At 31.8% G+C, this 26,105-nt stretch overlaps 1 long non-coding RNA gene across 1 annotated transcript; it reads left to right on the forward strand.

Annotated features, from left to right (window-relative positions):
* Window positions 1-5,354: 5,354 nt before the first annotated feature.
* LOC128036056 (uncharacterized) lies at window positions 5,355-6,624 on the forward strand. The gene is made up of 2 exons (XR_008192894.1): window positions 5,355-5,472; window positions 5,790-6,624. It is a non-coding gene; the product is annotated as an uncharacterized LOC128036056 (long non-coding RNA).
* Window positions 6,625-26,105: the final 19,481 nt, after the last annotated feature.

Consider the following 26,105-nt stretch of genomic DNA (forward strand, 5'->3'; position numbering starts at 1 on the left):
GTCACTTCTTTAAATTCTTTGACCAATTCTGCAATGAGATCGCGATATTTGACTAATTTCGAATCCCTCACTTCCCAATCTCCACGAATTTAATAAATGACTAATGCTGAGTCCCCGTGTACCTCTAAAATTTTGATTTTCCTCTTGATAGCTGCACAAAGTCCCATGATGCAAGCTTCATATTCCGCTATATTATTTGTACAGAAGAAATTCAATCTGGCAGTAAGCGGGTAATGGTCCCCTTTAGGTGACACTAAGACAGCTCCTATCCCATGCCCCAATGCATTTGATGCACCATCAAAGCTCATCTTCCATGACTTTCCTCTTGATGACTCGCCCTCTTTTTTTGAAATGCACATCAAATCTTCATCTGGGAACTCAAATCTCAAAGGCTCGTATTCCTCCGTTGTTCGATTTGCCAAGAAGTCAGCTATTGCGCTTCCCTTTATCGACTTTTGGCTCACATATACTATGTCATACTCAGTCAATAGGATCTGCCATCGGGCCATTCTCCCTGAGAGTACAGGTGAATCCATCATGTACTTTATTGGGTCCAGTTTTGAAATTAACCATGTCGTATGATACAGCATGTATTGTCTGAGCCTTTGAACCATCCAAATCAATGCACAACAAAACTTCTCAATTGAAGGGTACTTTGCCTCATATTCTGTGAACTTCTTGCTGAGGTAGTAAATTGCCTTTTTCTCTTTTCCCTGACTCATCATGTTGCCCCAGTACGCAACCCATTGAGTTCTCAAACACGGCCAGGTACAAAATTAAGGGTTTTCCAGGGGTCGACGGTACTAGCACATGAGGATTAGACAAATACCGTTTTATCTTATCGAAGGCCACTTGGACTCTTCGTTCCATTCTCCCGGGTTATGTTTTCGAAGGAGTCGAAAAATTGGGTCGCATTGATTGGTAAGTTGAGCAATGAATCGAGCAATGTAATTTAACCTTTCTAAAAATCCTCTGACTTCTTTCTGTGTGTGCGGGGGAGGCAGTTCTTGTATAGCTTTTATCTTGTCTAGATCAACCTCGATACATCTCTCACTGACAATGAAACCTAGCAGCTTTCCCGAGGTAGCCCCAAACGTACACTTGGCCGGGTTAAGCTTCAACTGGAACTTTATTAGCCTTTTGAACAGCTTTTTGAGATTTCCAACATGCTCTTTTTCTTCTCGAGATTTGGCAATCATATCATCGACATAAACTTCTATTTCTTTGTGCATCATATCATGGAACAACGTCACCATGGCTCTCTGATATGTTGCCCCAGCATTCTTTAATCGAATGGCATTACCTTATAGCAGAATGTTCCTCACATTGTTATGAATGTAGTTTTCTCCATGTTCTCGGAAGCCATCTTTATCTGATTATAACCTGAGAAGCCATCCATGAATGAAAACAGAGAATGCTTTGCCGTATTATCCACCAAAGTGTCGATGTGTGGTAAAGGAAAGTTATCCTTAGGGCTTGCTTGATTCATATCACGATAATCTATGCACATTCGCACCTTGCCATCTTTCTTCGGCACTGGGACTATATTAGCTACCCATTCTGGATACTTAGAGACTTGCAGGAAGCCAGCGTCAAATTGTTTCTTGACTTCTTCTTTTATCTTTAACAGCATTTCGGGTCTCATCCTTCTTAATTTTTCCTGAACGGGCTTGCATTCTAGTTTCAGTGGGAGCTTATGGACCACAATATCCGTGTTCAACCCTGGCATATCCTGATAAGACCAGGCAAACACATCATTGTACTCATGGAGCAAGGCGATCAAATCCCGCCTGGTGTTTTCTGAAATGAAAGTCCCAATCTTCACTTCTTGTTTCTTTTCTTCATTCCCCAAGTTCACTACCTCAACAGATTCTTGATGGGGTAAGATCTGTTTCTCTTCTTGTTCTACCATTCTCAGTAAGTCAGAAGACGGGTCACAATTTTCAGCATCTTCCTCGGTTTCGAATTCTCCTAAACAAATAGCCTTCTCGAAATTAATTTCAAGACTTGTAACGGGATTGTTCATGCCATGGATATCTGAGCACTTGAAAGGCGGATAGAAAAGACTGCTATAGGGGAGCATCAAAGTATTGGAATCAACAAACACAATGTTATGGAATGATATGAGATACATGTAAGGAAAGGCTGTGAGAAGAGGGAATAATTACAAAACTAATGGAAATGAAAAGACCATGACAAAATGCATCTTCATTAATGTTCATTGAAATGATAAATAGCAAACATAACCTCTTACAAAAGGAATCCCATTACTTAGGGGCATACAAAATAATGGAGAATTAACATTGGGCATTACTCTGAAGAGGACTTAGAAACTACAAGGAGGTCCATAGCAGTCCAATTGTTCAAAACATATCCTGGGGAAAAGGGCGTATCATTGAAACATCCTCAATTGTATCACTCTCATTGAATTCAACATCCATAGCTCTAGCTCTTAAACGCGTTCTATAATAATGGTGTGATTCCAGACTTGGAGTGTCACAACTGTAGATTATGCGGTTCTAGCCTTAGTGGATGGTTAGGGTGATATGTACATGCAATGCATGAATGAATCAATGAATGAATGAATGACAAGTGAATGTTAGTCATGAATAAATATACAAGTATTTGGTGTTGATTTCAAGACAGCCCCATATTTTGGCGTTTCATTAATCAAAAGAGTCCATTACAAAATATTTTGCCAATGAAAATGCCCCTAGTGTCTAAGTCTTATTGTTTCCCGATCCTAGTCAAGTCTTCGAGGTTATTCTGTCAAGAATTCGAAGTCGCATGTTTAGGCATATCGGAGATATATCCTTCTCCTTTTGCTTCTGGGTTCTCAAAGACCAATCTCGAACTACAGCATTTTTCTCGGTTACTTGCATAATTGACTCCTCCATCAGAAACCCGTTTTTGGCAACCAATCTCTAATCAACACATTCCTAATAAAATTCCTATGATGCATGATGAGAAATGAAATGAAGACAAATAAACTTAGGTAGCAATCACGACAAATATAAACAGAGGAAAAACTATGGAAAATCTAACAAATTAAACAATCTAAACATGCATTTTGGGGAAACCGACCTACGTTTTTTTTTTGTTTTTTTGTTTTTATCCCATCATGCTTTTCAAAATAAACTTACCCCACATGCTCATCAATCTAACCGATCAAATTTATTAAACAGACTCGATTCCCTTGCAAAAAGTGTAAATGTAAAATAAAAGGCAAGAGGCGTTTCTCCCATGTACTTATTTTGGTGACTATTCAACGGACAGAGGTTCGACATGGCTCTAATCGGGTGGCTCGTACGGTTCGCTATATGCGGTTTTGGTTCTAAAAAGGTACTCGAATTGTCTATACTGTCACCTACTAAGGTTAGTACGGAGCCTCGGTTATCACCCGTCAGGGCTCGCGAGCTCAATTTGAGGGATTACATTTACTTATGCCTATGCGGAGGGACAAGTTAACTCACGAAAGCATAAGTCATATGTAACCCGAAAGTAATTCACTAGCCTTTGCGGAGGGACGAGTTAACTCACGAAGGCGTAGCGTTTACTTCCACTTAAACGGACAGAGCCCGGGTAGAGAGCTCATGTTATGCAAGAATGCAAGTGCACAGCGTGTGGGGAGAAACTCACAAACCTTTTTTTTTACTAAAAAAAACAAACTAAAATCCGTAAAACTTAAAGCTGAAAAACAACAAAAAAATAAAACAAGTTAGAAAAATATTAATTTAAAAATCGAATGCGGATGCGCGACTTTCAAAAATAAAATTCACGGATCACGATTAAAAATTAATTTGGACAAGAAATTTTGAAAATTTTGACAACACGCGTTTAACATCAGACTCGACTCTCAAAAAAAAGTCTCCAGTGGAGTCGCCAGCTGTGGCGACCTAAAAATTTGGCATGGGCACTCGTTGAAGTAATTATTGGAAATTTGTAAACGGAGTTTCGATTTTATTTAAAAAAGGAGTCGCCACCGATCTTTTTCTAGGTGTGATCGGACACCTTCAAAAATCTCTTTTTAGATGAATTTTTTAAAAAAAAACTTTTCTACAAAAGAGGCAATTTTAGGTCTACGACAAAATTCAGAGAAAATTAGGGTTCGGGAGTCGGTTACGCGTGAGGAATGTATTAGCACCCTCGCGACGCCCAAAATTGGTATCTCGTTAAACGCACGTTGTCCTAATTTTTAAAAATACGAGTTCAATTTAATATTTAATCGTGATATGGTTAAAACACGAGAATTTTTTTTAAACATAAAGATTTTTGAAATATGAATTTTTTATAAAACACGAAAAATTTTGACAACACGAAAAATTTTAAAACGGGAGAATTTTAGAAACACAATTTTTTTTTTGAAAACACAAAATTTTTTGAAACAAGAACATTTTTTTTTTGAAAACACGAAAATTTTTAAACACGAGAAATTTTTTTGAAAATACAAAAATTTTTAAGCATGAGAAAATTTTTTGAAAACACGAAATTCTTTGAAACACGAAAGATATTTTTGAAAACGAGAAAATTTTTTGAAATACGAAAATTTTTTGAAAAGACGAAAATTTTTAAGCACGAGAATTTTTTGAAAACATGAAATTCTTTGTAACACGAAAATTTTTTCTTCTTTTTTTTTGTGAAAACTTAAAATTTTTTTTCAAAACTCGAAATTTTTTAACACGGGAATTTTTTCAAAAACGTTCCGTATTTAACACGAATCGACAATATTCACCCCGACATGGCAATGAAATCGAAGAATTAGTGTCAAACCGATTGAATTTAATATTTAATCGTGATCCTATTAAAACACGAGAATTTTTTTTTAACACGAGGCTTTTTGAATATTTTTATTTTTTTAAAAAAAAGGGTGTCCCGTATTTAACACGAGCCATCGATATTCACCCAACATAGCGATGAATTCGATGACTTAATGTTAAATCAGTTCGTTGCCTCATGCATCAAAATTATTCGAATTTAAAAATTAAAATAGAATAAAATTAAAAACATAAATACAAAAATAAAAATACTTAAAAATAAGCAATATTATTAAAAATGAGACAACATTTAAATATCTAGACAAGATTAAATTAAAAAATTAAGAATTTACCAAAACCCAAAGTTATGGGTTGTTTGGGCCTTTCTTTTATTTTTTTTGCTGTTGGGCTGCTGTTATTGGGCTGCCAAAGGACTGGGCCGAAACTGCTGGGCTGCTGAGCACTGGGCCTGACGCTGGACTGGGCTGGCCTGCTTCTTGTTGGGCTGAATCTGCTCTTGGATTGGGCTGCGCTGGGCTTGGTTTGGGCCTGCTTTGTTTTTAAGTTTTTCTTTTTCTTTTGTTCTTTCTTTCTTCTTTCCTTTTCTTCTTTCCTTCTTCTTTTTCTTCCTTTCTTTCTTCCCCGATCAGCAGCACCCCTTGTGTCACCGGTGACGTCTCTCCGCCTGGTGCGACGGCCGACGGTGGCGCGCACGGAGGTATGCTCTCCCCCTTTTCCTTTTTTTTTTCTTCTTTGCTCTTTCTCTTTTTCTCTTTTGCTTGTTTTTTTCTTTGTTTTTGTTTTTTTCGTTTAGGACTCGACGGTGAGATGACAATGGTGGTGGCGCGACGGACGTGGTGGCGGTGGAGGCAATCGGCCGGATTGAGAGCTTTTTTTTGGAATTTCTTTGCCTTTTTTCTTTTGGCTTTGAAATTTTTTTTTGTTTTTTTTTTGTTTTTGTTTCTTGCTTGGCTGAAAATTTTTGGGGGTTTAAAACCCCCTTTTAAACTGATTTTTCTTCTCCTTTTTTTGCAGGTTGCAGGTAGCTAGGGAGGGTAGGCCGGCTGCCGCCTGTTGTAGGTGCAACTTGCGTGGTGGCTGCCAGAAGGACTGAATCGTAAACACAGCAAAAGTTTTGGGGCAAAAGTGTCATTCTGATAAAGTTCAAGGGTTAAAATGTAATTTCAAGAAAGTTTAAGGGTCAAAATGTAATTTAGAAAAGTTTAGGGGTTGAAATATAATTTCGAGAAAGTTTAGGGGTCAAAATGTAATTTTAGAAAAGTTTAGGGGTCAAAATGCAAATTTTTATTATTTTTTTATTTTTTTAAAACACGAAATTATTCCCGAACAAAATTCAGTGATTACATCGTGTGTTAGGTCGTGTAACACACTATTTACTGAATACTAGCTACACGGGCAAGAAACACGGGTGTGTGCTCAGGCTGTGTGTGGGCATGTTAGTGCAGGGTTCACACTGGCCAAGGACACGGGCGTATGTCCAGGCCGTATGACTCGCTGTTTGTGATTTAGGACCACACGGGTAGACAACATGGACGTGTTTCAGGACGTGTGGGTCTAGTTTGGAATTCATCTCTGGGGCCGTAAGCGTTGTTAACGCAAATGTAAGTCGTCCGTAGTGTATATATATAATCTAAATTAGACCGTATGAGTGTTATTGGATAATTTGAGACTGAGATTCTGATTATAGAAATGTTATTGAATCTGAATGACTGTACGTACATTTTGACATCTGTATCTGTATTTGTATTAGGTAGGAACCGAGTAAAAAAGGAAGTGATCTATTCTGAGTCGATGGCTAGGCCACGGCTTATATATGAATCAAGCGTTTATTCGCCTATTGGTTAGCTAAGCTACAAATATTCTAGAAAGTGTTTATTATGATTGTTATAATGCGTTGAATGGCTTCCTTTAATTGTGTCTATAAACGTGGGTTTCTAATAATGTCAATGTAACTCTTCGGACTTGGTCTTGACACCTAGGCCGGGTTTGGAGTGTTACACACCAAGTTGGTTCACATATATAAACATATTCCACTCTTGATATTTAACAAATGTGGGACTAAGCTTTTCATTTTCCTCAATATAATTCACAAGTGGCTTACTTTGAGCATCAATTTCTCATTCATCACTCAACCATTTTGAGCATATGATATACTGTTGTAAAGATCTCATGGAGTAGAATATAAAACTATAGTTTTATGATTCAAAATATCCATCTTTACTAATTGAGAATATACCTCAAAGCTTCCAAAATATTCATTTTTTTTCAACACAACTAAAATGTAGTTGCAAGACAATATTTGATAACTATTATAATATTGTAACTGGATACTAAAGCATATTTAGACAATTAAATAATGTCGTTGGCAAAAAAAAAATTTATGGGTAAATAAATTTTAAACAATATCAAACATATTAAAAATGATTAAACAAATTTAAATATTCTATTTCCCGTTATTCTATTTTTAAGGAAGTAAAATAAGTCATCATATTTTCAATTTTCAAAAGAAAATGTGAAATTTTAAAATACAATTTTATATAGCAATTGTTTAGACACAACTATAAATTATAAACTATTTTTCATAGAAAAACAAATGTTAAATTTTAAAACTTTTCTATTGTATTGTTTAAAACAATCTCTATAATTATATAAATTTTTATTCTTTTTTATTTAATAAACCATATCTATTTTAATTCTACTAAAATTATGTCACATATTATTTAATCTCCTAAGAAATTAATTATTTTTAATTCTAAATGCTTTTAAAATTTAACAGAAAAGAATCTTTTGTCATAAAATATTTGAATGCAAGGTAATTATATGTTAATATATAAAACGTTAGCAAATGTCATACACTAATATAATATATGTTTTAGTACATCTATAATTTTCATATAAAATTTTAAAAATATTGTGATAATGTTATAACATTAATATGAGTTAAATAAAATTAATGAATTTATTGTTTTTAAAATAGTAGAAATGTTTTATTTAATTAATATAAAATATAATATTTTTACTAAAATAAATACAATAATTCTGTGAATCACATGAACAAGTGTATACAACTAAAATTCACTTTTAAATTATCAAAATTGTTACAGCATCAATCTCACAACAATGTCAACTATTGATATGTTTTAAATGTAAATTTTGTTATGGTAGGAATAAAAGAAAATGAAATCTAATTGAGTCTTAATTCGATTAGTATGGGTATTGTTGTCAATGTAGGAGGACGTGCATTTGAGTGCACTGAATCACATTATCCTCCTATTTTTGGGTTGAAGATGGAGTATTAATAATTCTAAACATTGTGTTAAAAGGAGCAGATATAATAATAAAAATGAAATCCAATGTAATGATAACATGCGATGGAAATTTGATTTACATACAAAATATAATTTTTGGGTAGGAATTAGACGGAGACAAAATTTAGGGATGTTTTCATTATATTATTGAAATCTCTGTATTTACTATTTGTTTTCTTTCCCATTTTCAAACTTGGATTTTCTTTCATATATACAATTCTTTTTTCTTTTCTTTGAAACCATGATTTAGTTTATAAAGCAAAGTAGGGCATGCGTTATCAACGAAACAAGTGACTCTAGTCTTCTCCAATTGATTAAATCTACGTTGAATTATACTCTCCTTTTCACACATCAAGATTTAAAAAGCTAATCAGAAACACAAACAAGTTTGAGGTGAGGGATAAAGCCAGAAAATTGTCAGCCCCTTTACTTTCGTCTATGCAATGGGTGTATTTGGAAATAATATTGTAGATATAAGTTCGAATATTAAAGATAATATTATTGAAAGAAAAACACTACAAATTATAAACAGTGAAATAAATATAAAGAGTATTAGAAAAAACAAATAATCATCATTTGTCTATTCAATTCTTAGTGAATTCTACACTCCAGTTTTCCTTTTGTTTTCTTTTTTTTTCCCCCTTTTTCTCAATTCAATGTTCTTAGGCTGTCTGCCATGGTATTCATGAGGTCAATTCATGATACACATGTCTGTATTTCCAACTCCAACGCTTCACCATTATTAGTATTTTTTCTTTTTGCAAAACAAAGCATTAATTCTCCACACATAATCTACTTCCAATTCCCATTTATGAACCAGTTTAATTAAAAGTTTCTACATAATGAACTAGTGCTTGTTTTTGTTCTCGCTAGTTGCTACCATTAGGTAACACATTTATATATATAAAACCCTAGTGGGATTTCATTTTTTCCTCTTATTGCACTTTCAATGCCTGAAAACTAGTAAGCAATCTTTCAGGTTTGATTATTATATATGAATTTACATTTTTTAAATTAATGAAGTTATGGGGTTTTATCATTAGCACAAGAAGACCCCTCTGGACACCTGAGAAACAATAAAAATTAATATATGTTAATGTAATGTGAAGAAAGTTGGCTAATGATTACCAAGAATATTAATAGATTATAGTAGTTGCAAAAATGGTGCAGGGGAGTCAACTCCTATGCATTTAAAAATTTCACAAAATTTGGGGGCCTAGGGGATAACTTTATTAGGAAGAAAACCTTAAAAATATGGAATTAAAATTTTAGGTACCCCTTTAAATTTCATGTACAGGAAACTCCATTATAGTATTTGCAGTAGAAAGCAACAACCTTTAATTTTGTTGATACGAATTAAAGCAATTAATATATTTTAGAGTTGTGCGACTTGAATTCTAATTTGAAAAGTTCGAGGTGTAACTCACTTGTTAAAAAAATAAAATAGAGAGGTAAATTTGGAGGTATATGGGCCGAAGGACCTAGAGTCTTGCCGCACAAGTTGAATCCATAGAGGACTATACTTCTTCTATTAGACGTTGATTATAAAAGGGTTGTTTAACCCCTAAAACGGGTGTAGCAGAAAACCTCTTCTATTGTTGTTTTTCAACATTAGTGGATTTCTCTTCTTCTGTTTGTGATTTTTCTCAATAAGAGTTTTCCACGTAAAATCTATATGTTCTTTTATTATTATTATTATTATTATTATTATTATTATTATGTGATCATTCCTACTGTCACCATCAACATATATTATAACAATATAGTTTCTTTATTGATGGAAAAATTCTTTAAGAAAAATGATTTGTTTGAACTATTAAATTTCATAAAGTAAGCTGACAAATGTATGAATTCCATATGTCCTTTATCATTCTTTCGAAATGTTATATATTATAAAAAATTTGTTTAAAATTTTATTGCATTAGTTTATAATGAAATAATAATTTGATGAATAAATGTCAGGATTGTGGTAGGGTAGATTGTATTTTCAAAAGAATAATGTAAATTTAAACTTTGAAAATAATATTATTAAAAAGATAATCCCAAATTAAGTAACATAAATTGTAAAATGCACATAAAAATATATAAAAAAAGTAATAACTTGCCTAACTTTCTTCTTTACTTTATCCATAGATTGCATTTCAAACCATTACAGAGTAAACAAGAAAAACAAGAAGGGTATATACATTGAAGTAAAAGGAAAATAAAATGGTTGGTAAAAGTTCACCATAGATATATGAGGTCTTTCTTCTGCAACTTAATTTCAATTTGCTATGATTATTAGTTTATTAACAGCAGTTTCTTGATCGGTTTTTTACCACGTTTAGACAAATGAAATTATATCAAATTTCCTTTTCTCAAAGATTTATGAAAATTTTAAGCTAGTCGATAAAGAAAATTTACAAATTAATGCGAAAGTTTTAGAGGGAGATTGTTGTACATTCTTTGAAAGAGAGGATTATAATTTGACGAGTGAGTTAAACTTAAATCGTGTTTTTTACAATGATATTTATAACAAATTATTCTCTACAAATTAAAGCTCTATAAACATAGAAAATTTTCAAACTATATTATTATTATATTGTTAGTTACAAATTCGGTTGTAAATTGAACATGCATCTAGAAGGAAAAATCAAAGAATTCTTAGTTAGTGTTAAAGATAGACATTTGACACATTAAGTGAAAATCTTCTCATTGATTGGCTATAGAGACGAAGACACATCAATCTCGAGACCTCCGATGTTGGATGACTTCAATTATGCCTACTAGAAGGCAAGTATGAGAGCATTCATTAAGTTGATGAATGAGAAAGCTAGACATCCAATCTTGACTACTTGGGAACCTCCAACAACAGATGTTGCTGGTGTGAAAGACACTAAAACTAAAAGTTACATAGACCGGTGATGAAGGCAAACTAGCAAATGCAAACTCCAAAGTTCTTAATATGGTTTTCAATGAAGTTAACTCTAAAGAGTTTAGGCGTATTTCAAAGTACACTACGAAAAAAAAAGGGTTAAACTATCTACTCATGAAAGAACTAATTATTATCAAGTAGTCCAAACTTTAGATACTAACAACAAAATTTAAGACATTGAAGATACAAGAAAGTAAACCCTTCATGGAAAGGAGGAAGCAAGCAAAGATATCAAAAGTGTTTCTCCTTCAAAGCCCTTTGAATTTTCCTAAATAATTCACACTTTTAAACTAAAAAAATTAATCTCTACCATAATACAAAGATTTTAACTTCATGTGATGCATGGAGGGACATAATTCCAAGCACATACATTAATTACATAAACTAAGAAATTTAGCAAAAGTCGATGTATACCTACTCTAAGATTAATTATTTGTATTCAAAAAGAAATAGATTGATGGACTTGGTGCGGTCCTTTTACGTAAACAATTTGACGAGAGAAACAAAGTCATACACACTTCATTCCAATGATTTTGTTGAAATATATATAAACTCCATTAAATTAGATTCTCATCGACCCATCCAAATTAAATGCAACAGTAGTCAACGTCCACAATTTCATTTCAATTTCAATTATCTCCTCAAACAAATCCCCCTTTTTTTCTTGGTGAGACTAGGACGCTTAATTTTACTCCAACCACTAGATTTCTATTCTATCACCCCTACAATCCATCCATAACCATGCATATAATTTAAAACCAACCTCGAAAATAAAACTATTGGGAAGAACAATCATGATCCTTGAAAAGACTAGTCTTTAAAGACAGTAAAATCTAGATAGTACCCTCACACGGTAGAATTTAAATTAGAATAAAATCTTAATTGAGAACCCACATATGATTTACATAGACTAAAACTCAAATATAGAATCTCAAAGTTCTTAAGGTCTTATTGCCAGTAAGATTTAAACTAGAATAAGCTCGAGACTAATTGAATGAAAATACTTGAATTTTAAATGCTAATACATTTATTTCATAGTGACAATTAACTCAATATTGAATAATTTAAATATGTGAAGGTGTAATTTAACACGGTTATATAGTATAATTTTTGCTTTAATGAAATATATTTTTTAAGAATTAAAATATAATATTATTATTCTAATTTCATTATAATAATATAATAAACAATAAATATTATTTTTATTAGTTAAAATTTTTTAAACCCGTAATTTTATAAATATAAATATAATATAGGAATAGATAATTGTATTATAGATTATAGCTATTGGATTTTGGATCAATCAATTCAATTGATTGATCTTCCTCAAAAACAAATCAACGGATTGATCCGATATGATATTTTCGTCATTATTTATATACAATTATTTAATTTCTAAAAACAGATTTTGACTTTTCATCCAAAAATTCATAAATTACTTTTAGAAGAAAAGAAAATTCATAAATTAATTTAATGTATTTACATTGAACATAAAATTTGTTAGATTAAATGGGATTATTGGTGAAATTTCCTAATATTTACCGGAATGTTAATAAATACTAAACAAATTGAGCTAACTTCAAGGGTGAATTCAAACAATTATTTAACGGGTTGAAGTTAAATTATAAATTTTTAGAGATTAACGTATAAATTTATCGTATTTCAACGTTTTAAAAGAGTTGCTTTTTCATTTTTAAAAGTCAAAATATAATTTTATTGTGCATTAATTTAAAATTTTATCATTAATAAAAGAACTAAATAGCAATTTTACTATTTTTAGGGGTTGGCCAGAGGCGCATTATTCTTTTTTTTTTTTTGGGAAAAAGGCACATTGCTCATAATTAGGAGAAACAAAAAAGGAATAATTTTAGAATGAAATGATGATAATTTAGTAACATTTATCGTTTTTTCACTTTTGAGTTTATTTTTTAATTATTTTCACCTTTAATCTTTAATTTTTAATGAAAAAATTAAATGAATTGTTAAAATTTGATCAAATTATGTTATTAATGTTGGATCGATGTCTTAAGTGTAGTATTTCCGTCTAAGTACACTAGTAATTTTTTGAATATATTGGTTAATAAAATTATTCATATATTACATTAATACTTTGTATATTGTCCTCACATAGTTTTTGCATGCAAAGTAAAATGGAAGCAAATGTTGCTCATTGGTTGTCTAATGTTTAATTAATACTAAGCAGTATTACGTGGTAGGATCGTAGTACGGAAAGACAACTTGTATTAGTAGACGAACCTAAACATGTCTTCAGTCTAATTGAAAAAGAGTAAATCGATTGAAGGACTAATATGTCGTCTATCAAGTCCAATTGGGGAGATGTCTTATCTTAAGCATTGGAGCGAATGACTCCCAGAAGATAGAGACATAGATGTGGCTGACTAGATTGACAGTCCATCGGATAGGACCAAAGCAAATTAAATCATGAATTCGTTTATGGATTTATTCACTTGTAGACTTACCAGAAGGGATAAAACCTATAAGGTGTAAGTGGATCTACAAGAGGAAAAGAAATTTGGATGGAAAAGTGGAAACTTATAAGGCTAGACTTGTAGCAACAAGTTATACCCAAAAAAAATGCATCAATTACGAAGAAACATTCTCTCTGGTTATCATGCTCAAGTCAATCCACATATTACTATCCATTGCTGCGGCTTTTGATTATGAGATCTAGCAAATGAATGTCAAGACAACGTTTTTGAACGACTATCTTGAAGAGAGCATCTACATAATGCAACCTACTGGATATATAACTAAAAGAAACGAGTATAAAGTTTGCAAATTGCTTAGATCCATATATGGACTTAAGAAAGTGTCTCGCTTATGGAATCAAAAATTCAATCAAGCGATCAAGACTTTTGAATTTGAGCAAAACGTAAATGAACATTGTGTTCATAAACATTTAGGGGATGGAAATGTGGTCTTTCTCGTTCTATATTTCGGTGATATTCTACTCATGGTGAATGATGTATGTCGAAACCGTTTTTTGAAAAACAAAAATTTAGTTGTCGACTTTTTTTAAAAATAAAACTGGAGTCGCCACCGATCCTTTATTTAGGTGTGACTGGCCCACCTTAAAAATTATTTTGATCTGCAAATTTTGAAAACAGGTTCGGGAGTCAGTTACGCACGAGGATGGGTTAGCACCCTCGTAACGCCCAAAAATCGGTACCAAATTGGCCATTTAATGTCTTAATGTCGAAAGTTAAAAAAGATTTTAAAATAAGCTTGAATGATGACATTGGCAAAAGGATAATCAATTGTTCAAGTCATTTAAAGAAATCGAGTCCCAATACGTTAGGGTACAATTCCTCATAATCCCCGAACTTTGAATATCACTCTTTATTTTATGCGAAAATCTTCATTCCGAGAAGGTAACATGCCACACCCAATACGTTAGGGCACGACAAATTAAGTTCCCAAAAATGATTTTTGGTGCTCGTTTTTTAAAATAAAGAATATCCACGGTAATTTGAAATCAACAAAGAAAATTGGAACCCAATACGTTAGGGCTCAATTTCCTTGAAAATCCCAAAACCTTGAATATTGCTTTTATTTACAAACTTATGAATTGAAAAAAATAATTTTAAGCCTTTGGTGAAACCAAAACAAATATATCTTCTAAAAGGTATGTCAAAAACATTAATGTACAATTATGAAACGGATACTCTAGTTTAAAGCATATATATATATAAATATTTACAAATATATATACAAGTACAATTTGCAAATATATGCATGCATTATGTATTTTAAAAAATGAAGGATAATATAAAAAAACATCTAGAAGTATATATATAAATTTATTTACAAAATAGAAAAAATGTATAAGTATATATATAATAAAAATTATGAAGATAAAATAATAATAAAATATATAAAATATATACATGTACAATTTCACAAAAGCATAAAATTTATACTCATATATTATATAAAAAAATATGCATGCGTATGGAAGTAATAATATTAATAATAATAATATATAATAAATAATAGATAATATAATAATAATGCAATTCAATCAAAAAAAAACCTAAAATCACAGATTAAGGATTAAAATGACAAAAAACGGAATTTAGGGGCCCAAATTCGAAGATAGAAAACACAAAAAGGGACCAAATCATATCGCATGCCATAATTGGAGGACCCAAAGGGAAATATTCCCCGTGCCAATCCAACGATGTCGTCCCAATGAGGAGCGTATGTATGGCCTTGGGATCAAATTAAAACAAAGGAGAAATAACGGGGCAAAAATTAAAAATATATAGAAAACTACATTGAAGGAAATTTAAAAGTAGAGGGATCAATTTCGCAAATACCCCCCCACCAGCGAAAACACGCAGGTATAGGCCTATACGGCGTCGTTTTTGTAGCCTTATTTAAACAAAAAAAACATTTTAAAAAACATTTTGCAGCTTTCTAAAAAATTTTTAAAAAACTTTGTTTGCCTGCTAGGGTTTTGTACCCTTTCTCTTTTTGTGCCGCCGCCGATCAAGGTCGACCTTTGGCCTCCGATGACGCCCCGACCTCCGATTGCGACGGAGAGGGGGCACCGTGACGGCGCCAGGTAAGTTCCTTTCTCCCTCTTTTATTTTTTTAATAAGCTATAGAGAAAAAAATGAAGAAAAGAGAAAAAAGAAACTCGAAATAAAAAAAAAGCCAACAAATCACCTTCCAAAGAATAACTTTTTTGATTTTTTTCTTCTGTCTTTTTATTTTTTCAAATCCTCCTTTATCCTCCCTTTTTTACACTGATCTTCCACGGCTTTAAATAGCCGAAATGAAAAAAAAATAGAAAAACAAAGTTGTTTGTTCCTATTTTGTTGCCCGATTTTGCTTTGTTTTTGCGTTTGCTATTTTTGTTGCTGCAGGTAATACGTGCGGAGAAGGAGCGAGATTCGGGGCGGTGAGGGCGTGATGCGCGGGGGAGTTGGCTCTGAAACGTGCGCCGACTGGAGTCGTTGGAGGCAGAGCGCGACATGGGGGCTTGCGGCGCCGAACTGAACATGAGGGCTAGGGTTTGGGAAGTTTGAGATGATAGGTGGGCTAGGTTTTGGACTATTGGGCCTGGACGGCCTATTTTTGTTTTGTAAATAATCTGGGCCAATTGGGCCTTATTACAATGTAAGGACATTGTCATCGGTTAAAATGTGGTTAACCTAACAGTTTAGCATAAAGGACTTGAGAGAAGCTGATTTTGTTCTAGGTATTCGAATCCTAAGGGATCAAAGGAATAAAGTGACAGCACCGTCTCAAGCTTCACACATAGACAAGATATTGGAGCGTTATGCAATAATCAAATCGAATAAGGGAAATCAACCCTCTGTATCGAGATTTCATCTCTCTTTAGAGGATTATCCTAAGATATCGAAAGAAAGAGAGAACATTAGAAAGGTTCATTATGCTTCAGCAGTAGGAAGTCTCATGTATGCTATGTTATGCTTATGTCCAGATATCTGTTTTGCAGTAGGGTTGGTAAGTCGATATCAAACAAATCTAGGACCAAGACATTAGCAAGCAATTAAGCATATACTCAAGTATTTACGAAGGACGAGGGATTAAATGCTTGTGCATTTCGAAGGAAATCTTACTACTATCAGATACATTGATTTTGACTTCCAAACATGTTGGGATTTGAGGAAATCGACATCGGGCTGTATTTTGTCCTAAACGGTGAGTTCATAGTGTGTGTAAGTGTCAAGCAGGGTTACACTGCTAACTTCACTATAGATGACCAAATATGAGGTATGGAAAAGCTATGACACTATAACAGTGCGTATATAGCTAAACCTAAACAAAACCACATAAGGACAAAACACATTAAGGGAGACTGGAGTGTTTGACAAAAAATAGATGTAGTAAAAAATTGAATCCGAGGAAAAACCCTGGGGATTTGTTTAGCCAAGACTCTTATAGATAAAGAGCTCTTTAGGAAACATATGGAGGGCATAGGAATGCGAAACATGACTCATCTACTTCACTAGGGAGATTGTTTGATCTAGTGCCTTAAGTGTAGTATTTTCATCTAAGTACACTTGTAATGTTTTTGAATATATTGGTTAATAAAATTATTCATAAATTAAATTAATCATTTGTATATTGTCCTCACATGGTTTTTGCATGCAAAGCAAAATAGAAGCAAATGTTGCTCATTGGTTGTCTAATGTTTAACTAATACTAAGCGGTATTATGTGGTAGGATTGTAGTACAGAAATACAACTTGTATTAGTGGATGAACTTAAATATATCCTTAGTCTAATCGAAAATGAGCAAACCGATTGAAATACTAATATGTCATCTATTAAGTCCAATGTAGAGACGACATCTTAGGGGCATTCAGGTGTGTGTTCTAACCCGTAAATACTAAAAAATGTCATGAAAATCTAGAAATTGTGTAAAAAATCGAAGCTAGCAGACGACGTCACACGGTCGTGTGACTGGCCATGTAAGCCACACGGTTTGGACAAGTAGGGTATGTGGGCTACACAGGCATGTGGGCCCATTTCGTGCGATTTTTCGGGTCGAGTGTGGGTATTCTGAAATTTGATTTTCAAGTATTCAATTAGGATGTTAGACCCTGTGAAGTCGTAAACCTGTGCATTCATATTTTTGTATTAATGTGACTCTGAATAAGCTATGAACACAACTTTGAGAGATTGTTATTCTGTCGAAAAAAAGAGAGAATCTATTCTCAACTATTACATATATATTTCCAGAACAAGAATTCTACCAGTTTCTATTAAGAAGAGAGAATTTTCGTTTTCACCCAAAAAGGAGATAAAACTTTTTCTAGTTCTGTGTTTTGATTCAATTGTTCTGAGCCCACACTCGAAGCAGTTCGTGGTACGAGAATAGCAGAGAATATCGTTTGGTTGAAAGCCGAGAAAAACGAACTTCTGCTAAGTCGAAAACACAGGAACGAATTCAGTTAAGTTTTATTGCTATAAATATCACAAATCGGGTTAGTTTTCAAAATTTTAATTTCTGCTTTGTAAGAAAATTGTTTTTCAAATTGGATTTTTCTATCAACTAATATATGTACTATGTATAAGTTGTAGATTTAGTCGTTGTACTTTAATTTATTCATTTTTAGTCCCTGAACTTCTTAAAATTTGAGATTTCAACCACGATTGACATGGTAGCCGTTATATTTGTTCAATTAAATTTTGTTATTTCTAAAATTTTATGCAGCAAACATATTATCACATGTGTAATGTCATATCAATTTACTATTTATGCATAATGCTCACAAGAAGGCCACATTTTTTTTGTTAATAGATTTAGTGACTATTGTTTGATTTAGAACTACAACATTCATATTAGAAAACTATGGGGACTATAAACGATCAAATTGGAGAATAGGGCACAACTTACCTATAGGGTGGGACTAATAGCAAATTTTAACCTAACTGATTTAACCACTACTGTTTGGGTAGGGATTGAAATTTCAAAGTCTGAAAAGTGTAGAGACTAAATTTAACCAAAGTACAAGATAAAATCCACAATTTTATGCATAGTATAAGCACTAGCGTGGACAATTTTAAAAAATTTCTTATGAACATTTTTGAAATTTTTTGAATAATGTTTATGTATTTTTTTTAATTTGTACTGAAGTACATATAGATTGTTACATCAGTCTTGTTAAAACTTTAACAGTTCAGTAAGATTTTCACTCCAAAAATAAAATTTTGACTAAAATTTGAAGATTGAGAACTAAAGTAATAAAAAGTACCAAAATGATTAAAAAGAAGAAGAAGTAAATGTATCATTATATTTATTAAAAAATTAAAACATGGGCTGCTTAAAGGTCCGATAAATTCAAACAGAAGCAAGGAAATCAGTGTTTTATTTGCTTTAACATGGTTAGCTTCTGAATTTATTTATATTAGAACAAAATCAAATGTATAATTAATAAAATAAACAACAAAAATTCATTGGTAGGTTAGCCAATAGATGAGAAAAACAGATAATGTTTATGCAAAATAATAATAATAATAATAACCACAAAAACCTAAAAATTCTAAAAAGGGGTTGGTGGGCAATTGACTTGGAGACTAATTGGAGAAATTCCTACAGATGGACCCAAAATTCTCATCTATAATAAGCTGTTATACATTTAAAAAAAAAAAAAAAACTTCTAGAAGCCTATCTATTTTTAACTCTAATAAAAGGCAAGAAGAAAACAAACTTATTTTGTTGTTACTTGTTTACCATTTTCTACACCATTTTTGGATTCTTTATTTGTTTTATATTTTTTAGAGCCACAAAAGTTGAGCAAAAAAGCACTTTCAAAGTTTTAAATTTACAAAACCCAGCATCCTAATTTGCAAATTATTTATATAATTTTTTGTTGTGTAGCTTAAAGTGGATGAATGATGAAATTGTGTGTTACACGTTATGGTACTAAACACGTAATTCTGGGCTGCAAATTTTCTTTGTCAAAAGTTTTGAAATGCCAAAATTAGGGTTTAAAACTTTTTGACTTTACGTCGATATTTGATTTCACTATTTTGGTTAATTCATTAGTTTATTACTTATTCAGCTTAATGTTTATTGAAATTTGAGCATCGGATTTTTATTTTTAATTTATTTACATATATATTTTTATATTATTATATTTGAGTCCCTGAACAATATTGCTTTCAACATCTAAACTTACATTCTTTTCCATGTATGAAATTATAGGAACATGACTTTAAATGTAGTAAAGTTACAAATGATAATAAAATAATATTTAATTAGCATCTAATCAATCACATATATAATATGTATTTATCATGTTTCTGTTAATTCCATTTCAAAATTTTGGTTTTCATCTTCGTTATTTTAAGTGAAAGAGTTTATATGAATGGATAAAAACTCATCAAATATTATTGATATTGCAATGCTATATTTATACATGAAATAGATACCTCAAAACATAAAAAGATAAATAATATCACTATTGTCAAAACCAGTTTTTTGAAAAATAAAAATTTTAGTTGTCGACTAAAAACAAAAAAAAAGAGTCGCCACCGATCTTTTATTGGGGTAAGGTGTGATCGGATCACCTTGAAAATAATTCTTAGCCTACGTGATTTGAGAAAATAGATCCGGGAGTCGATTACGTACGAGGAAGGGTTAGCACCCTCGTAACGCCCAACATTGGTACCGAATTGATTGTTTAATGTCTTAATGTCGAAACTTTGAAAGGATTTTAAAATACGATCCTTTGAAAAGAAAGTTTGAGTAATCGGATTGGGAAATAAGACTTACCTACTTTAAAGAAATAAATCGTCATACTCAGTAAGTTAGAGTGCAACCATTCAATCTTCGAAGTTAGATTCGTCCCTTTTTTGAAATTTGAAATTCATACATTTTGAGAAGGATATTTGGTTATTTAGATCGATCGAGAAAATCAAAACCCAGTAAGTTAGGGTTCAATTTTCTTAAAATTCTTAAACACCAAATATTTCCTTTATTTAAAAAAACGAGATAACAAAATATCATATCCAGTAAGTTAGGATCCAACATTTTGAAATCTAAAGAATTTTATTTTTTTTTAGAAATACGTCTTAAAGGAATGGATACTTGATGATATAAATTCATCGAGAAGAATTGAGGCCCAGTAAGTTAGGGCACAATTCTCTCGAGAATTATTTGACACCAAGCCCCTTTTTATTTTAAAATAAATGATTACAACATTCTAAGAGAATGTAATTCTAGTAAAAGGACATGATTGGATAACGATACATATGACGTAAAAGAAGAAATTCAATCTAAGAAACAATTAAATAAGTGTTATATGCAAATATCAACATTGAGTTTTAATCACATAAACTTGAATATCAATAATATGCGAATAATGAATCCAATAAAATAAAATGCTTAGACAACTAAATGATTATGTTTAAAACTATGTAGAAGAAAAATGTTCAAAGTTAATACAACGTTTTCGTACATATATTATGAATACTAAAACGTTTGCATATAAATTATATATGTATATAAAAAACTATGGAGGCACCTATATATAGTACTAAATTTGAAAACAAAGTATACAATAAAAATCTGAGATAATGTTTAATGAGCTTAATATTCTCAAAATAATAATTTGAAGGATTTGTATATTATTTTTAAAAATCGTGCTAAAAATTTGAAAAGAAAATTAAGCTAAATATCAAAATGATGTTAAAAACGAGAATTAATTTGCTTAAAAACATTTTTTGAAGATGAATTTAAATATGGCAAAACAATTTTAGAAATGATATAATAATTATAATAAAACATCACAAAGTAGAGTTAAAATAGAATTTGAACATCAAAAAACTAAATTAAATAGATAAATATAACAAGTTCGTATAATGAATTTGAAAGTATGGATGATAAATCAAAATAATAATTTACTAAATTTTAAAACTATGGTAACAATGTATTTAAAATATTATTAAGAATTGAATATCAAAACATGTGTTAAATTTTATAATAAATGAGAGTTAAACTGATTTTATTTTTTTATTTTTTTAAAAAAAATTTTGTTGAAGTTAAAAAAGGAAAATTTGATTTGTAATCGAAATCGATTTTAAAATTAAGGGACTAATCAGACAATTAAACACAAGCATCAAAATGGTTTCAATCATCCACAAGATGGTGCCGTTCAAATCCAGACCTAAATGAACATGGAAGCAAATATATGGTACAAATTACAAATAAATAAAGAAATCAAATTACAAATACAGTTTACGCAGAGGGACTCGTTGAATAAATAAACCAAACGCTTCATAATCGTGCGGATCCTTCCCGGATCGGGTTACCGCTAGGTTAGGTACTCAGAACGGTGCCGTTTAGGAGTCATTGGATTGACTCTAAACGACGGCGTTTTAATGGTCCCCCTTTAAACCAAAATAAACCCTAACTACCTATCTGCTTCCCTAAAACCGACCTAGGCTAAAACAAAAAAAAGAAAATCTGTGCCGCTTTGCTGGTTGAGTATCCGAACCTTCGCCGATCCTAGCCCGCATTCCGATGACGACGGAGAGGGGGCCAGGACCGTTCTATCAGGTACGTCCCTTACTCCTTCTAATATTTCTCCCTTAAATAACTATCGATGGTCATGCAAATTAGAAAGCAGACAAATCTAGAAGAGAATCGAATAACTCGAAAAAGAATGGAATTCGAACCCAGAAAATCACCTTTTCAATTTGATTTCTCTGTTTTTTGCGTAAGTAAGTAGTACAATGCCTCCTTTCGGTTATTATATCTTCTTTTTTTTTAACCGAAAAAAAAATCTTCGAATACGAAATGAAAAATAAAAAAATGGAAAATCCCCCAATTCGTTCCTCTTTGCTGTGTTGTCTTCATTTCGTTTGCAGGTGAAATCGCATGCAGGCGTGTTGCAGAATCGAGGCCGGCTAGCGTCGGAGTCAGACGGTGACGCGGGCGCGGAGGCTCGATGTGTGCTGAAGGCAGGAGCGGCGCACCAACCATTTGGGCTTCTGTCTTTTGCTTGCGTTGAGGCTGGGCTAGGGTTTCTGCACCTGGATGCGTTTTGGGCATGGGTGTTGGGCTTGTGAAACCGGGTTAGGCTAGTGGGCTGAATTGGGCTAATAATTTGGGTAGTTTAGGTTAGAAACCATTTGGGCCGCGTTAGGCCTATGTATTTGGACTGTAATAATGGACAGTTATTTTATTTAGTTTATTTTACGGGCCCGGACAAAAATGGGCTATTACAACTATAATATTTTATCCTAACCAAATTAAAATAACGAGAGATGAAAGATAAAAGGAGAATGAAAATCAAGTGAAATCTAATACTAATAATCTAAAGTTGTTTGCCTTTTTTTAGTATTGTTAGCAACACATGTTTAAGGTTTTGTCCTTTTACTATACTATAAAGAGAGCTTAGAGCAACTCTTGATAACCAAACAATTCAAACTATGGTCACTAGTTCAAGTGGTATCATATTTGTCCACATGATCTCTATATCTTGAAGATTATAGGTTCAAGTTTCACTATACGGAGAGCTCTTCAACTATCATGCTTCTCACTTATTAAAGCATTAAAAAGTGCCCTTAAGCTCTCTTCAGAGTCAGGGGCAATTGAGGCATTTGAAGAAGACAATATTAAAAACAACAATAAGCTAGGATAAGATTAGACCTACTCGTAGTGAATTAGCAAAAGTAAAATAGACTCGAATAATAGATATTCGAGAGTCAATAGCTATGTATGCTCGAAAGCTTAAAAGCTTCAAATTTAAATATTTTTCAAATCCATAAATATTTGAATTTGTACCATTCACTACAAGAAGTCAATATCTAGTTATATGCTTTACAGTTGTCACTCGAGAAATTCCTCCGCATCAGAAATCTTATGAAGTTGATTATTGACCATGTATCCAACAACTAAAAGATAGTACTATAGCAAGATAATATATAATTTGCTATTATATCGGATAAATTGAGCCTTGACTAGACCATATTGCCGCGGGAGGGCCTAAGGGTCTCAAAATCGGGTCGAGTAACTTGATACAATGTTCTAATAGTTCCTATGCTTGTAAGTACAAAGGGGCTGAATTTTTATTAGCCTTTCGATGAGATATTTTTTCCCCTAATTATATTTTATGTGATTTGTGTTGGAATTTGACTACAAATTACCAAAGCATCTGTTAATTAGTTTTGAAATCTGTGGAGATGATCGATCCATGCACGCCATATATATCTATATATATGATCAAGCATGAACGAAGAAAATTCATTTGTAGTAGGAAAACAAAACGTAACAAACTGCTCTTCTGTTCCAATAAATCTGACCACAGACTATATAATTATATTTTAGTTAAACTACAATATTAGTAACTAAATTATAGGTAAGCTTTCGTTTTGGTCATTTAATTAAAAAAGTTATAGTTTGGTCACTGAACTATTTAAAAGTTTCCATTTAAGTCACTGGACTGTTAAAATCTATGTTATATGGCTTTATCTATTTGCACTGTTTGCACCAATCGAAATTTCTATTTTTCCTTCTGTTTTACAGTTCAATTTTTTTCATGAAATAACTTCGGACGTCACGAATTTGCCAACTAAAATTCAAATAACTTTTTTCTCTGGTCTTCGACACTAACCGTCAAATCGACTTGGATCTAAGATATGTTTTGCTAATTGTCAATGGGAACTGATCCACTGTACTGATTTTTGAATTTTTACTTAGCGCTAGTTGGAAAAACTTAAAAAAAAAAAAGAACTTAACAACCCAATGAAAACTTTCGAATAGTTCAGTAACCAAATTGTAACTTTTTTGAGTTAAATGACTAAAACGAAAATTTACCCATAATTTAGTGATTAATATGGTATAGTTTTAGTTAGGTTTACAAATTAATTACCATAATTAATGCATCTATTTTCTGATTTTCCTGGTTTTGTTGGAGTGAAAGATAATTGTAGCCCTTCCAATAAATTAGTATGTGTGTTTGAATTTACTCAGCAATAATAATTGTCCTCCAAATTCCAATAAAATGCTCTATTTTCTTTTGTCAACTTATGCTACAGAGATAAATAAAATAGTCAAAACCACGTGCATGCATATATATATATATATATATATATATATATATATATATAAAAGTTAATTTAGTTGTATATGTTTTTTCTTTTGTAGTCTTTTACATTATTTTGTATTTATATGACCCAAACGTTGCATGAAATAATGTATGCACATTAAATTTTGAGTGAATTAAAAAGTTCTTTTTGTTTGATGTAAAAAAACTCAATCATTATATATAAGTATATTCGACCGAGAGGATAAGGATCAAAGGCGTAGAGACGAAAGGCAGATAGGAGCATTGGTGTCTCTAAATCATAAATCTCTCATTTGACCCTTCTAAAATTTATAAATCATTTTTTTATCTCCTAAAGAAAATTTTTTTAACTTAAATAATAATCATACATAAAGTTATAAGAAAAAACATGTAAAACTAATTAATTTAATGGTACCAGTGGAAGGTATCCTCTCTCTTGCTCAAGTTGTATATTAAATTTTGTTTAAAGCAACATTAATGTAAATTTTTACATGTAAAGATCTGTACGTGTATATAAGAAAATAAGAAAATAAATTTGTGAGCAAAGTAATAAAGCAAAATATTACCAAAATATGGAATTATAAAAGGGAAAAAAACAAAGAAGAGAGAGATTCTTTCAAACACTTTCCTTCATAGTTTTCAGGTGGTGAAGATGGATTTGAAACAATAGAAAGTGAGAATTTCAAGTTTCAATGGGTTAGGTGGGTTAACTCCCCTACTTTGATTCTTCTACCAACTAACCATGCATATATATATATATATATATATATTGAAATTAATAAGAACCACGAACTGACCTTTCCATATGAATTTCATTAGCCAATTTCAGATAGGTTCCATGTAGGCAAAACTAAAACCAAAGTTTTGTTTGAAATTAACAAAAATTAATGGGGATGTTTGTAGTGTCAAAACAGCTCCAAGTTAGAATAAAATGGGCTTTTCTAGTAAACTGGTTGGTTGGTGAATGGATTATTGTCATCAGCTGGATATTCCTTTCCAGGACTAGAAAGATTGCATTTGCATCATCTATGCCTTGAGGGACAAGCAACACAATTTCTTTGGTTTGGATCGGAGGATGAAGAAATTTAACAACAAATATCTTTATACATATAGGGTTTATTTCACTAGACGTCCTCAAACAATGGTTTAGATTTTAAATTGATCCTCCAACTTCAAAATGTTTTTGAGCCCTTAAAGTATTTCTATCGTATCATTCAAGTCTTTCTATCATTTTAGCCATTACCTTAGAGGTTAAATGCTAGCAAAAATATGATATTAACCATATTTAAAATAGATGGATCAAATTGTAAACACATGCATATCTATTGCGCGTTCAATTTAGAGGTTGGACCTCACATGTAAATGAAAAGAAAAAAGGCAAACTTAACAATGTTTTTTTAACATCTTAGATCCAAATTGTGAATATTGTATGTACATGGATGTTTTAAATATGCTTTACGTAAGATCCATATTGGTATTTAACATCTAAATTAACTGCTAGGCTTAGGCAAGGATCAGATTGATATAATATTAAT

The sequence above is a fragment of the Gossypium raimondii genome, chromosome 2, assembly GCF_025698545.1.
Source record: "Gossypium raimondii isolate GPD5lz chromosome 2, ASM2569854v1, whole genome shotgun sequence".
Lineage (NCBI taxonomy): Eukaryota > Viridiplantae > Streptophyta > Magnoliopsida > Malvales > Malvaceae > Gossypium > Gossypium raimondii.